The 14,769-nt window shown below is 40.2% G+C and overlaps 1 pseudogene across 1 annotated transcript in view; it reads right to left on the bottom strand.

Moving 5' to 3' along the window:
* LOC309809228 overlaps positions 1-14,769 on the bottom strand; it is a 109,724-nt pseudogene that overhangs the window by 90,009 nt on the left and 4,946 nt on the right. The window contains exons 2-4 of the transcript XR_014296191.1: positions 12,340-12,472; positions 10,503-10,668; positions 3,216-3,438 (exon numbers count right to left, since the gene is read on the bottom strand). The product of XR_014296191.1 is annotated as an uncharacterized misc_RNA (transcript). The remainder of the gene's footprint in view (positions 1-3,215; positions 3,439-10,502; positions 10,669-12,339; positions 12,473-14,769) is intronic.

Below are 14,769 nucleotides of genomic sequence, written 5' to 3'. Positions count from 1 at the left end.
ATAAATTGAAGGAAGAAAACAGAACCCTAATACACCTGCATAAATTTTAAATAAAAAATTTTTTTGCGTACAAAAGGAGAAATATGGACAAAGAGGAATCTTTGGCTAAGAAATCAAGACACATATCAAGCACTGCAAAAAATACTACTTATGACTTTATTTTTCTTTTTAATTAAGAGGGTTTACTCAAATTTGGCTTCATGAACAAACCACACAGCAATAATTACATAAAGTTTTACTGATCCAAAAGTACTATATCTGCCACCAAAAATGATTCTTTATATATTTCTGTTGTAAAAATCATAATGATGCCACAGTTTAGATTTACTGCCTACCTTTACAATTAAATATTGAATCCTTTTGGGAGATCATGATACCCCTATCATTAATTTGAAATATTTTACTTTTCAAATACCATTCTTAGAAATAAAAAGTATAATCATAAAGTATGTTAACTTCCATTCCTAAAAAATTTTTTGATCACAAGCTAAAGGGCATTGGTTGGGAGTTAAAAATGCATTTATTTCAGGAATAGTTTTTGCATAGATGTAATTGATAACATTAAAAAATCAGAATGTAAGTTTTCCATACAGATTATATGTTCCTGTAAAGTATAGAAGTGCATTGTTGAGATGTTAAGGCATTTGGGGACAAAGGACACTTCTATGTTTCCTTAGCCTAGAGCTTGCCTCTTTGCTTAGAAGACTCTAATCCTTTTGACAAAAGAAAGGTCCCCTAGTCCCTCGGGCCAGTTGTCATGATCTGTTAAGTAAGTGGAAAACCTCAGGTCAGACACAAATCTATTAACCTCATTAGTCCTCTTAGTTTCCACCAAACCATTTTGTCATTTTCCCTGGTTCACCCCTTTTCTCAGCAAGAAAAAAGAAATTACTGGGACGAATGGCAAAGGTTTTGAAAAAAACCTCAATTTGAATCCCATCTCCGCCACTTAGTAGCTTTTGTAGAAGTGACTTCTACAGATTTGGAGAAGTTACTCTTCCTGAGCCTCAGTTTCCTCATCTATTAAAGGGGATAACAACATCTATCTGTTAAAGTTGAGAGAGTTAATGTGATTCCTATGTACAGTGCTGGACATAATGTAGCCATTCAATCAATCTTACTTCCTTAATAATAACACCTTCTAAAACATGCTTACTTTGTACCAGACACTTAAGAGTTGCCCACACCCCCAGCAGCCAGTCTCCCATCTCCTCTCTCCAACAGCCTCAGTTTCCATTTAGAAAACCATGAGGTTCTGGGGAAGTGACCCTACTCAGATCACTGACTGATCTAAGTCATAAGTGCACTCTGTTCCCCTGGCTGGGGTTACTGGTTGAGGATGGACACTTGCATAAGCTGGTCCCAAGCAGAGGGAGTCTCAGAATTTGGTTAGAAATGCTGAGACAAAGTCATTCCCTCCCCTCTGTCTCTGTCCAGGTGGATGTAAACAAAGAAGCCTGTAGCTGCAGGTGCAGCAGACAGCCACCCTGCTACCAGGAGAGTCCATCTCACTATATGGCGAACATCATAGCAGCAAAAACAGAGGGAAAAGGAAAAAAATGCCCTTGATGAGATCGCTGAGGTGCAGGGTCAAGTCTCACCTGTTATCTGAGATAACAAATTCCTTCACTGCTTTTGAGACAACAAATTCCTTCATTGCTTAAGCCAGTTTGAGTTGTAGCTAAAAGCATCCTATCTGACACAGGACTTTAAACATGCATTAACTAATCCAATCCTCCCAACCGCTGATGAAATGAATACTATAAGGGACCTCACTTTATAGAAAAGAAAATGAAGGCTTCCAGAAATGAATTTTCCCAAGAACATCAGCTAGTGACAAAGCGAGAGAGAGGCATGGACATATATACACTACCAAACGCAAGGTAGATAGCTAGTGGGAAGCAGCCGCACAGCACAGGGAGATCAGCTCGGTGCTCTGTGACCACCTAGAGTGGAGGGATAGGGAGGGTGGGAGGGAGGGAGACGCAAGAGGGAAGGGATATGGGAACAGATGTATATGTATAACTGATTCACTTTGTTATAAAGCAGAAACTAATAAAAAAAAAAAAAGAAAATGGAACTTGGCCTCAATATAATAAAAAATACTGTACCTTTAGAAAATAAATAAATAAATAAATAAATAAAAGAACATCAGCTAATAAGGGTATAGCCAAGCTTCCATCCCAGGCATTCTCACTGCAGGGCTGGCAATCTTAAAGAAAACTTTAGAAGGAAAGGCTGACTATGCCTGCTCATTATGTGGGGGGAGTATATTCTTAAAAGATGGATGTGGCTGCTTTCTTCAAAAACTTAAAACCTGTTTTTTGTACTGATGAAAAAACCGTGTTAGAATTACAAAAGAAAACCATTTCACTGGAGGCCTGGAGAAGCACTTACCTCGAGGCTTTTTTTCTTCTTTAAAAAGGAAAAATGATGTACCTCACTTTAACAAATACTGACTCAACTCCACTGGTGAGGGAAGTGGAAAGATTTCCCCCCCACCCCTGCTACATTAAATACTATCAGAAAACAATACCGTATAACCATGTAGGCACTGCTGTGTTTCCAAATGAGATCCTTAAAGCCACAGTATCTTATGCACATCACCACACTGGTGCTATTAGTAAAGAAATATACGGGAGGGGAAAATAATAAGTAATATTACAGATCCAAACTAATCAGTGATTAATGCAAAGAAGGTCTGAACCCTTGATAAGAATATTAGCACATGAAAGAGTAGGTTGAAAAGAGTAGGTCCCTGATATTAAATTCAAGTACACATGTGTTACATCAACCACATTTTAATTCACTAGCAGCCATTTAATCAACTATCTTTAGCAACAGTTCAAACACATTTGAATTTCATATTCTTTTCTACATTTCGGGAGTGATTAGCTTGGACATGCCTTGAATCCATGGATGTGTTTTGTCATTTGTAAAATCAGGATACTGGACAGATTTTTTAGGACCCTTCCAACGCCAAAGTTCTATGGTCCAGCCATAAGATAAACACACACACACAGATATTTGTGTGTAATATCTACATTTGGATGAGCCTTATAAAACTGCTGTTTTGTACATCAAAAATGAATGAACACAGCAAATTCATATGGTTTCATTCAATCTATAACACAAAGATAGTATAAAATAGCACCATATCATCCCTCCCCAACTAACAGGTCTGATTCTTCTGCTCAGATACACAAGCCACTTACTGGAGAAACAAAGAGAAGTTCACTCTTAAAAGTATGGCACTGGGGCTTCCCTGGTGGCGCAGTGGTTGAGAGTCCGCCTGCCGATGCAGGGGACACGGGCTCGTGCCCCGGTCCGGGAAGATCCCACGTGCCGCAGAGCGGCTGGGCCCGTGAGCCATGGCCGCTGAGCCTGCGCATCTGGAGCCTGTGCTCCGCAACGGGAGAGACCACAACAGTGAGAGGCCTGCGTACCGCAAAAAAAATACAAACATTACAATCAGCTTCTGTTGAGTATGTCTCCCTTAATTAAATTGATAGGTGTACCAATGACCTGTCAGAGTCCCACAACAATGTTCTTGTTATGAGTCCCTGTCTGAACCATAAGAAAGAACCAGGTCCTTCAATATTAAAGCAAAACCACAGCTATCTGATAGTCAAACAAATCTCACATAAGTCAAGGCCCACATAAGATCCCCCAAATCATCATGTGCATAAGAGGAATATTTTGAAGAACTTTTGATTATGGAAGAAAACAAACAAATTGGTAATGTTGAGGGTTACAAGTGTGGTTATTTTTTAAATCAATTTTAGATAATAAGGGACATGAAATTCATACTTCAGGCTAGCAATAGTATCAACAGAATTTCTAGACATAAAAAAATTTTAATTAATTTTAATATGTTTCCAGAGAAGAGGTTCAAATACTTAGCTCTGTATCCATATGGTGCAAAAAGGCTTAGAATACTATGGCTTAGAATTTCTAATTAAAAGGTCCTCAGAACCAAGTATGTGAGATCTGGGGGTGGACCCACTCCTCACTAGAGAGTACCTCCATAGCCCCATTTTCCTGAATAAAGTCCTCCTCAGCCCCCACGTTGGCTGCAAAAGCCCTGGCAGGACTCCAGGCAGAAACCAACCTCTCCATCTGCCAGAATTACCTGAGCAACCTCCTCACCATCAAATGTGGCCACCACTTGTGCCACTCTGCATCCAACAGTCCCGGGTGGATTTACAGGACAGGTTTCCTTGCTTGCCACCAATGCTAGGAGGGGCCCTTCTGGAGTAATGCCCAGATGGACAGGATGACACGATGGTGAACACGCAGCTTCACATCACCAGGAGCAAGAGACGGGGGCAGAACAGATGAGCATATGCAGGAAGCATAGTCGAGTTCGGGCAATTTTCTGTGAGGAGAACCTAGAGGTGTTTGTTCCCTTGCACTCATCCCCTGACCACCAGGGCCGCCATATGAGGTCCTGCCTCTCATCACAGGAAAAGGCTCAGCAGTGACCTAGAGCCCCTGAAGAAGAAAGTGGCAGGTGTTCAGAAACAAACAGCCACCCAAGAAAGAAGACCACTAGGATTGTGGGGGGGGGGGGATGGAGGGAGGTGGGGAGAGAGGGAGTTGGAAAATCAGAGACAGATATTACTCTCTGAATTTGAGCACCTGGACCAGTTTGTTGAATGTGAGCGAGAGGCCGTCGAAGGGAGTGGGATGCCACCCAAATATGCTGCTGCGATGGTATATTGATTATTTTCAGCTGCGGGCACTTGAAACACAGCAAATGCAGAGAGAGGCTTTCTCTGAACCCCCCTCATCGGCTAAAAGGAACACAGTATCATAAATCCCCTCCCTGGGAGTCTCATCAACCAGGGAAGGCTGACTGTTGTCACATGACGGGAGACTAGATGTCGACACCACATGCGGACAAACTTTGTCACCAACTCTCATACCTCCCATCCATTCTTCAAAGGACCCATTCATCTTGCCTAAAAATCATATCCTCTCCACCCCAATAGGCCTATATCCCCTCTCCCCTTTCCCTATTAAGATAGTATTTAATCCTGAATTTGAAGCCACGACAGGCAGTTGCTCATTTTTCCCTGGGTACCTCCCATGTATACATGAGGTATACATGTGAATAAACTTCCATTTGTTTTTCTCCTGTTCATCTGTCTTTTATTACAGGAGTCTCAGCTAAGAGCTCAGAAGGGCAGAGGGAAAATTATTTATCCTCCCCTACATAGTTCTCAAGGTTAGCCAAGAAGGACATTTAATGCAGACACAATAGCATTTCCAGACTACGTCTCCACACTCAAAGATCTACTAAAGAAGTTGGCAGAGAAGAGTGTGATGTCAGAAGGGAAAGTGCTGCTGGATGTCGAGACCACCCATGACAGGTGTGAAAGCCTGAAGCGCCCAGCTCTCTGTTCGTTCCATAACGAAGGAAGGAGACTGCCTTCCTCTGCAGTATTTGGCACTGCAGAAAGTGACACAGAAACTGAAAGTTACTCTGGATCTTGAAACAGCACATCCTAATCTCTCTGTCTCTGAGGATTAAAAAAAAAATTGGGGACATTTGTGAAGAAAAAGCAGAGAGTTTATCCAGAGAAATTTACCGCTTATCCAGTAGTCCTGGGTTCTGAAGGATTTGATTCCGGCTGGCATTACTGGGAGGTCCAGGTGGATGAGATGTCTGAATGGTCCACGAGGTTTGTAAAAACTCCCCTTCCAGGAGAAAAAAAGTGACCCCCATCAAAACAGAACAGATGGTGGACGATTCAGCGACAGGATGGTGACTATGTCGCATGAGGCATTGTTCCAGCCACTTTTCTGAAGCAAAAGCCCAGAAGAGAAGGAAGGGCACTTATCTGAACTAGGGGTTCCATGAGATTTCTTTCATTTTTCCATCTGAGTAACGTCTCACAGCCATTCTTTCACTGAGAAAACTTTCTGAAATACTAAGGCCTTATTTGTGTATTAGATATGATTTGAAATGTCTTACACTGTGTGAAGGAAGAGATTATGAGCAATAAACTACCCTAAAGGCTGTCACACTGCTCCATTTTCTTCCTGTAATTTATGAATAGGAGGCAGAATAATATCTAACTCTCAGTGAATCTAGCACTAACAATTTTTTTCAATGCTTCTAAGACTTAAACATATGAATGAAATCATACATACATGCTCTTATCTATCTGGCTTCTTTCACTCAGAATAATTATTTTCAGATTTATCCACATTGCTGCATGAATCAATAGTTCACTCCTTTTCATTTCTGAGTAGCACATTATACATATATACCACGATTTGTTTATTCATTCACTCACTGATAGGCATTTGGGCCATGAATTCTCTCTCCATGGGAGATATGAGTTGCTTTTTGGCCCGTCCCTTGCCCTTGTCATTATTGACACTGACCCAAAAGATCAGCAGGTCAGTCTAAGCTCCTCTGCACAGATTGTAATGGAAATTGGACTATTCTTAGATGACACTGAAAATGTCAGAAAATGATCAGAACCCCAGAGAAATACGTGCAAAGACAGCAACACAATTCAAACACACACACACAAGAGATATCCAGGTAGCCTTTCAACAAATGAAAAGATGCTGCAGTGAGATATCATTTCTTGCCCGTCAGAGTTGTCCAGAAATTGACAAGACACATTTTTGGTGAGGCTGTGAGGAACAGGCATTCTCATTCATTGATAATGGAATGCAAAATTCAAAGAAACTTGCAAATGCCTAACAGGATGCATTTACTCTTCACCCAGCAGTCCAACTTCCCGGATATACCTAAATATATACCTCCACAAATATGAAACAAATATTTACAGTGTTATTCATCACAGAATTATTTGTAATAGCGAAACATAGAAACACAAATTTCTATTAAATTTGAGACAATGTGTGCATTTGAAACAATGAATTTGAAAAGAAATCCTTGATTCCATAGCGGTATACTAAAAAAGTTAATAATAATAATAACACATATAGGGAGAAGTGATGGTTGTGGTGTAACTAAAAGTCTTTTTATGGAAGAGTATCAGCTAAAAAACAGAGAAGTGGGACTTTCGGGGAGGGGGGACCTTCAAGATGGCGGAAGAGTAAGACGTGGAGATCACCTTCCTCCCCACAAATACATCTACACGTGGAACAACTCCTACAGAACACCTACTGAACGCTGGCAGAAGACCTCAGACCTCCCAAAAGGCAAGAAACTCCCCACGTACCTGGGTAGAGCAAAAGAAAAAAGACAAAACAGAGACAAAAGGATAGGGACGGGACCCGCACAGTGGGAGGGAGCCGTGAAGGAGGAAAGGTTTCCACACACTAGACGCCCCTTCGTGGGCGGAGACTGCGGGTGGCGGAGGGGGGAAGCTTCGCAGCCGCGGAGGACAGCGCAGCCACAGGGGTGCGGAGGGCAAAGCGGAGAGATTCCCGCACAGAGGATCGGTGCCGACCGGCACTCACCAGCCCGAGAGGCTTGTCTGCTCCTCCGCCGGGGCGGGCGGGGCTGGGAGCTGAGGCTCGGGCTTCGGAGGTCGGATCCCAGGGAGAGGACTGGGGTTGGCGGCGTGAACCCAACCTGAAGGGGGCTAGTGCGCCACAGCTGGCCGGGAGGGAGTCTGGGAAAGTCTGGAGCTGCCGAAGAGGCAAGAGACCATTGTTTCGGGGTGCGTGAGGAGAGGGGATTCAGAGCACCGCCTAAACGAGCTCCAGAGATGGGAGGGAGGAAGAGAGGGGGGAAAGACACAGAGAGAGAATGCAAATGCAACAATATGTTAGCACTTGGTGAATCTAAATGAAAGGTATACAGACACAGCTCGGAGATTTAAGCAGGTTCAGTTCCAGACCACCACAATAAAGCAATATTGCAATAAAGTGAATCACGCAATTTTTTTGTTTCCCAGTGCATATAAAAATTATGTTTACACTATACTACAGTCTATTAAATGTGCGATAGCATTATGTATAAAAAAAATAATGTACAACCTTAATTTTAAAATACTTTTATTGCTAAAAAGTGCTAACCATCATCTGAGCCTTCAGCAAGTCATAATCTTTTTGCAATAGTAACATCAAAGATCACTGACCGGGCTTCCCTGGTGGCGCAGTGGTTGAGAATCCGCCTGCCGATGCAGGGGACACGGGTTTGTGCCCCGGTCTGGGAAGATCCCACATGCCGCGGAGCGGCTGGGCCCGTGAGCCATGGCCGCTGGGCCTGCGCGTCTGGAGCCTGTGCTCCGCAACGGGAGAGGCCACAACAGTGAGAGGCCCGCGCACCACAAAAAAAAAAATCATCACTGACCACAAATCATCATAACAAATATAATAATGAAAAATTTGAAATATTGCGATAATTACATAATATGACACAGAGACACAAAGTAAGCAAATGCTGTTAGAAAAACAGTGCTGGCAGACTTGCTCGATGTGCAATAAAGCAAAACATAATAAAACGAGGTATGCCTAATAGGAGTTCATTGTATTATTTCTTTAACTTTTTCACACATTCAAGAGGTTTCCAAAAATAAACTGGGAGAAAGAAATTCCTATATTAGTAAAATGAATAATAAAAGGCTATAGGAAAGTCTAAATTCACCAGTAATTTATATGTGGATGTTCCCACAAGTCTTTAACGATAGCATATTGTGTCAAAGAGTACAAGTTGAAAAACCTGGAACTTTAGGGTAGGCATGACTTAAATCATGTTAATTATATAAAAATACATGTTCATTTTAGAAAAACTAGAAAAAGCAGATATGCAAAAAGATGAAAATAATATGTAATTTTACCTCCCAGAGATAATTTACCTCCCAGAGTATTTTGGTATAAACTCCTTCAGAATTATGTCTATTCATATACAGCCATATATAAATATATACTGTTTTTTGCAGAAATGTGATCATGCTGGATAGAATGTTTTATAACCTGCTTTTCACTCGATGTCTGGGAATATCTTTTCATATTGAGAAGTATATTTTTATACCTATATTTTTAGTGGCTGCATAGTACTCTATCCTATAGATGTATAAAACTTCACTCAACTAATATTTTACTCTAGAATATTTAAATGGTTCTCAGTTTTTCACTGTCATTATTATGGTACAGAAAAATGTATGTTTCATATTCCTTGTTTTCAAAACCAAAAGCTAAGTCCCATTGTTTAAAGTAAAACAAAACAAAACAAAACAAAACAAAAACTAGAGGCCCTATATTCTTTAATTCAATTCTGGCTAATAAAAATCATAACTGAATCTAGACTCTGCAGACTTCTAATTAATGGCTGTTGGCAAGGAACCTCAGGTTGGTAAGAGGCTGTTGACTTGAGTGCTGGAAGGTGTTGAAGTGCTAAGCTATGAAGGGTGGGTTAGAGACTACAAGCTATCTCCTAATGCTCATTCTCCTCTGCTTACATAGAAATTGAATTTGTACTTAGGCACATAGCTACTCACCTAAATATTCCATTTCCCAGTATCCCTTATAGGTAGGTATGATTGTTTAACCGAGGTCTAGCTGATGATGAATGTCAGTGAATGTAATGGCGCCACTTTCAGATGGTGCTGTTAAAAAGAATGAGTGAGTATTACATTTCTCCTCATTCCTACTGTCTGGAATGCAGTTACAATGACAGGAACTGGAGCAGCCATTTTGGACCATGGGATGGAAACCACATGTCAAAGATAGTAAAGCAAGAAGTAGGATCCTTATTCCCTAATGATTATGGAACTACCATACTATCCCTGGACTATATACCTGGAGTTTTTATGTGAGGGAGAAGTCAACTATCTTATTCAAGCTCCTCTTTTTTACGGATCTCTACACTTCAGCAGCTCATCCTGTATCACAATTAATACAGAACTGTATACTACCAGTTAGATAAAGATGAGGCTGGAAGTGTCTGCAAGACCTTTGATTTAGAGATACTAAGAATATAAAGCCTAACCAATGTTGGGGTGAAGACCCTGTGGTTCAGAATTATACTCGTTCCACATTTTTCAGCATAAAAATGTCTTGGATAGTTTGTAAGGGAACTCTTCAGTTACCCAACTTCAGGGTTGAGTATTACCACCTATGAAACATAAGCTTTAATCTAAAGACTATGCATGTGTGCTAATTACTTATTAGTCATAAAAAATGTGGACTCTGGTATTCTCCCTGAAGATTTCACTGAATTAATTAATAGGTCCTTGTAATAGATTTAACAGATTCATTTCTTAAAAACAAAATAAGTGTGGAGTCTTCCTTTATTTTATGAAGCACTTTGTAGCAATACCTTTGTACAAATTCTGAACAATTTTTACTTGATAACTTCCTAGAAATAAAATTAACCGATCAAACAATATTTGTATTTTATAAATGTTGCCAAATTACTATCCAGAAATGCAGCAATCTGCATTGCTATGTTGTATGTAAGTGTTGATGACATGGAGCTTCTGAGCCCATAACAATTTCTCTTTCAGGATTCTCTATGATCTTTCCATAAAGACACTTGGACTTCTTGGATGATTGATCATACTTGCCTGCTTTGCACATGTAGAAGGTGCCCATCAGGTTAGTTTCAATCACAGCATTCCACCCCTTTGAACTGATGTGTTCAGAAGGAGAGAAGAACTGGCCTCCTCCATTGTTTACCAAGAAACTGATCTGACCATAAAAGTCTCAGGTGGCTTTGACCAAATTATTCGCCTAAAGAAAAACATTAAAAGTGAACTGGTTACAGACAGAGAAAGACAAATATTGTATGATAGCACTTATATGTGGAATCTAAAAAATACAATGAATTAGTGAATATAACAAAAAATAAGCAGATTCACAGACATAGAGCCCAAACTAGTGGTTACCAATGTGGAGAGGGAAGCAGGGAGGGGCAATGTAGGGGTAGGAGATTAAGAAGTACAAACTATTAGGTATAAAATAAGCTACAATAGTATATTATACAACATGGGGAATATAGCAAATATTTTATGATAACTATAAATGAAGTATAACCTTTAAAAATTGTGAATCACTATATTATACACCTGTAACATATAAATTGTACATCAACTGCACTTCAAAAAATAAATAAATAAAATGTTAAAAGTGAACTGGTTAATAACCTAACTTGCTACTTGGACTTTATCACCTGCTTTAGGAGAGTAGCAGAGCTTGCAGTGTCTCACAGTGAATAGTAACTCTGAGAACCACAGTAAACGGAGAGGTAGTCACAATGAATAAACCTGAAAATCCTATATCAGTGAATAATTTACTAGTATCCAATACCCATAGATCATAAAGCTAAACTTGGAATTTTAATGACAAGATTTATCCAAGGACCTGGATCACCCCTCCATTGTTTTAATTTGTAAGCTACCAACACAGAATAATGGATAGTGATGAAACAGACATTACGAAATGAGTTAAAGGGCAAAAGGCACAAAAGGTAGTCTCTAGATGAAACTGTCCTTGCTTAGCTTCCCTACATTTCTTCCCTTCCTCTCTTTCTCCTGAGGCCACTCACCCAATAGATCATTAGCTCAAGAATCTCCTTCACAGGCTCTGCTTCTAGCGAACCTCATCTAAGATAGCTACTGTGGCAAAACTTAAAGCACAGTCAGGTTTAGGGACAACTACTATAAATTAAAATGAATGAATAAGTAGGATAGATTTGCATTCCTCAAAAAACTAAAACTAGAGTTGCCATATGATCCAGAAATCCCACTCCTGCACTGCTGGCCATATACCCAGACAAAACTATAATTTGAAAAGATACATGCACCCCAATGTTCATAGCAACAGTATTACAATAGCAAGACACTGAAACAACCTGAATGTCCATCAACAGATGAATGGATAAAGATGTGATACACACACACACACACACACACACACACACACACACTGGAATAATACACAGCCATTAAAAAGAATGAAATAATGCCATTTGCAGCAACATGGATGGATCTAGAGATTATCATACTAAGTGAACTAAGTCAGAAAGAGAGACAAATACCATATGACATCACATATATGTGGAATTTAAAATAAAACACAAATCAATATATCTATGAAACAAAAACAGACTCACAGATATAGAGAACGGATTTGTAGTTGCCAAGGGGGAGGGAAGGATTGGGAGTTTGGGATTGTAGTAGCAGATGCAAGCTACTACATATAGAATGGATAAACAACAAGGTTCTACTGTATAGCACAGGGAATTATATTCAATATCCTGTGATAAACCATAATGGAAAAGAATATGAAAGAGAATATATATCTGTATAACTGTCGCTTTGCTGACAGCAGAAATTAAACACAACACCGTAAATCAACTATACTACAATCAAATTTAAAAAAACAAAGATAGATTTGCTTTACCTCCTCATCATTACAGATGTTGCATTTTATGGGAGTGACTTGAGCCTGGCTGGTAGGAGGCAGACTGGCCTTCAGTTCACCTGCAGCAGATTTTAATCTATCAGACTCACGGGATGCAATGACCACATTACACCTGAGGAGACAACAGCCAAAGAACAACTAAATATGTTTTCACTGGTTGTCCAAATTCTGAAAGTAATAATGTTTAGAAAATGTTTCATGTGTTCCTATAAAAACAGATGGATTAGGACTTCTGCTTATGCTCAAGATGGAGTAATAGGAACTGAACTTACCCTCCAGCCCAAAACAACTAAAAAACTGAACAAAATATATGCAACAATGATTTCCAGGCACTGGATATCAAGTAGCACAGGATACTGATCCCAGAGAGTGAACACAAACAATGTGAGCCCTATTATTATTCCAGATTGCTGCCTAGAGAGAGTCTACAGGCTGCAACATACGGAGGAGGAACCCATTCAGAGCCCAGCAGTCTCCTGGGTAGAAGAGATGAAGTTGGGAGTCCAAGACAGCTAGATTACACAGGGCATAGAGAGAAAGGAGGTACACAGGGAGAGAACTCCAGAGATCTGCAGAGTTCCCTCAGATCTTCAGCTGAGCACTGATCAGTACATATGAGTAAGGAAACAATCTGAGGCTGGGGAAAGATTGTTCCCAGGCTCTACAAAGTTTCAAACTGTTTCCAAGTAACTTAATTGCATCACAGAACAAAGTTCAGCGATATTTATAAGAATACAAAAATAACTAGCCTGGGGCTTCCCTGGTGGCGCAGTGGTTGAGAGTCCGCCTGCCGATGCAGGGGACACGGGTTTGTGCCCCGGTCTGGGAAGATCCCGCATGCCGCGGAGCGGCTGGGCCCGTGAGCCATGGCCACTGAGCCTGCGCGTCCGGAGCCTGTGCTCCGCAACAGGAGAGGCCACAACAGTGAGAGGCCCGCATACCGCAAAAATAAATAAATAAATAAAAATAAAATAACTAGCCTGCAACAAGGTAAAATTCAAATGTCTGGCATCCAACAAAAAGCCACAAGGCATACGAAGGAGCAGGGAAATACAGCCCAGAATGAGGAGAAAAGCAAATAAAAACGGGCCCAGGAATGGCCCTGATGACATAATTAAATAAACCAATGATAAAGAGAAAAATATTAAAAGCAGCCAGAGCAAAAGAACACAAAAAAGACAAGGAAGACAGAAGACCTATTTTCAGAAACAATGTAAGCCAGAAGATAGTGTAATATCTTGAAAGTACTGGGGATGCAGGTGGTGGTGGGAGTTTTGGAACCCAGAACTCTTACTCAGTGAAAATAGCTTTCAAAAGTAATGGCAAATTAAAGACTTATTCACACATATGATATCCAGAAGAATTCATTAAAGTAGACCTGCACTACAAAAAGATTAAAGGAAGGCCTTCAAACAGAAGGACAATGATACCAGATGAAAATCTAAATCTACAAAAGAAGAAAGAGAACTGGAAATGGTAATTATGTGAGTAAATAAAGCAAATATCAAGTCTTTTCTTATTTCTATTCAATCTCTCTAAAAGGCAGTGATTGTTTAAAGTAAAAATGATATCAGTGTATTGTAGGCTTTATAACATATGTAGAAATAAAATGTATGAGAACAGCATTTAATTGTTACACAATGTCCAGGAAGGGTGAAATAGAAGTATCCGCAGTCCTTGTTTTGCTCAGCTCTAATACACGCTAATTTCAGTTACGTTAGTTTAAATAACACCAGACCCCCAACGACACTGTTCAAATTCCAGTTACCATGGCAGATTAACTGTGAGTAATTGCATAAAATATAAACTGCACCGCCAGTACAAATCCACAAATCAGCATGCGAATAACAGACGCACATCACGGTCAGTGACTAACTGTTTCACTTCTTTCACTGTCTGTAAGTGACTGGCCACCGTGCATCTGTTCTTCAACTTGTGCACAGACGGCAACGAATGCAGTTGTGTTGCCTCCTTGTCTCCCGATGATAAACCCATGTGACATTTTACAAAAACCGATGACTGAAGGAGAGACTGGCCAACAAAGACGAAAGTGCAACAAAGAAATAAAAATTGGTAACACTGAAAGTGAAGTTAGAATTGTATGCAAATGGAGTTATAAAAGGAAGAGCTACCCATGGGAACGCTGACACTCCACCAATGCTTTCCTTAAGTAAAAATATTAAGCTATGAGACACGGGACTATTCATTTATCTTACTAAGTAATCCTGAACCTTATTGCTCATTGTTGCCTTACATGTTAGTTTATCCTAAAGAGAATGCTTCCTTCTTTTCATGTACAAATATAAAAAGCAGAAATACGTGCAAAGACAGCCTTGAAACAGAGAGAGGGAAGAGCCTCACCACCTCTGGGAAGCCCAGATGTATATGGCAGATTTAAAGCGAACTATA

The sequence above is a fragment of the Mesoplodon mirus genome, assembly GCF_964341445.2.
Source record: "Mesoplodon mirus genome assembly, chromosome: 8".
Lineage (NCBI taxonomy): Eukaryota > Metazoa > Chordata > Mammalia > Artiodactyla > Ziphiidae > Mesoplodon > Mesoplodon mirus.
The sequence above is the reverse complement of the archived record's forward strand: the minus strand, read 5'-3'. Positions and strand labels throughout refer to the sequence as shown.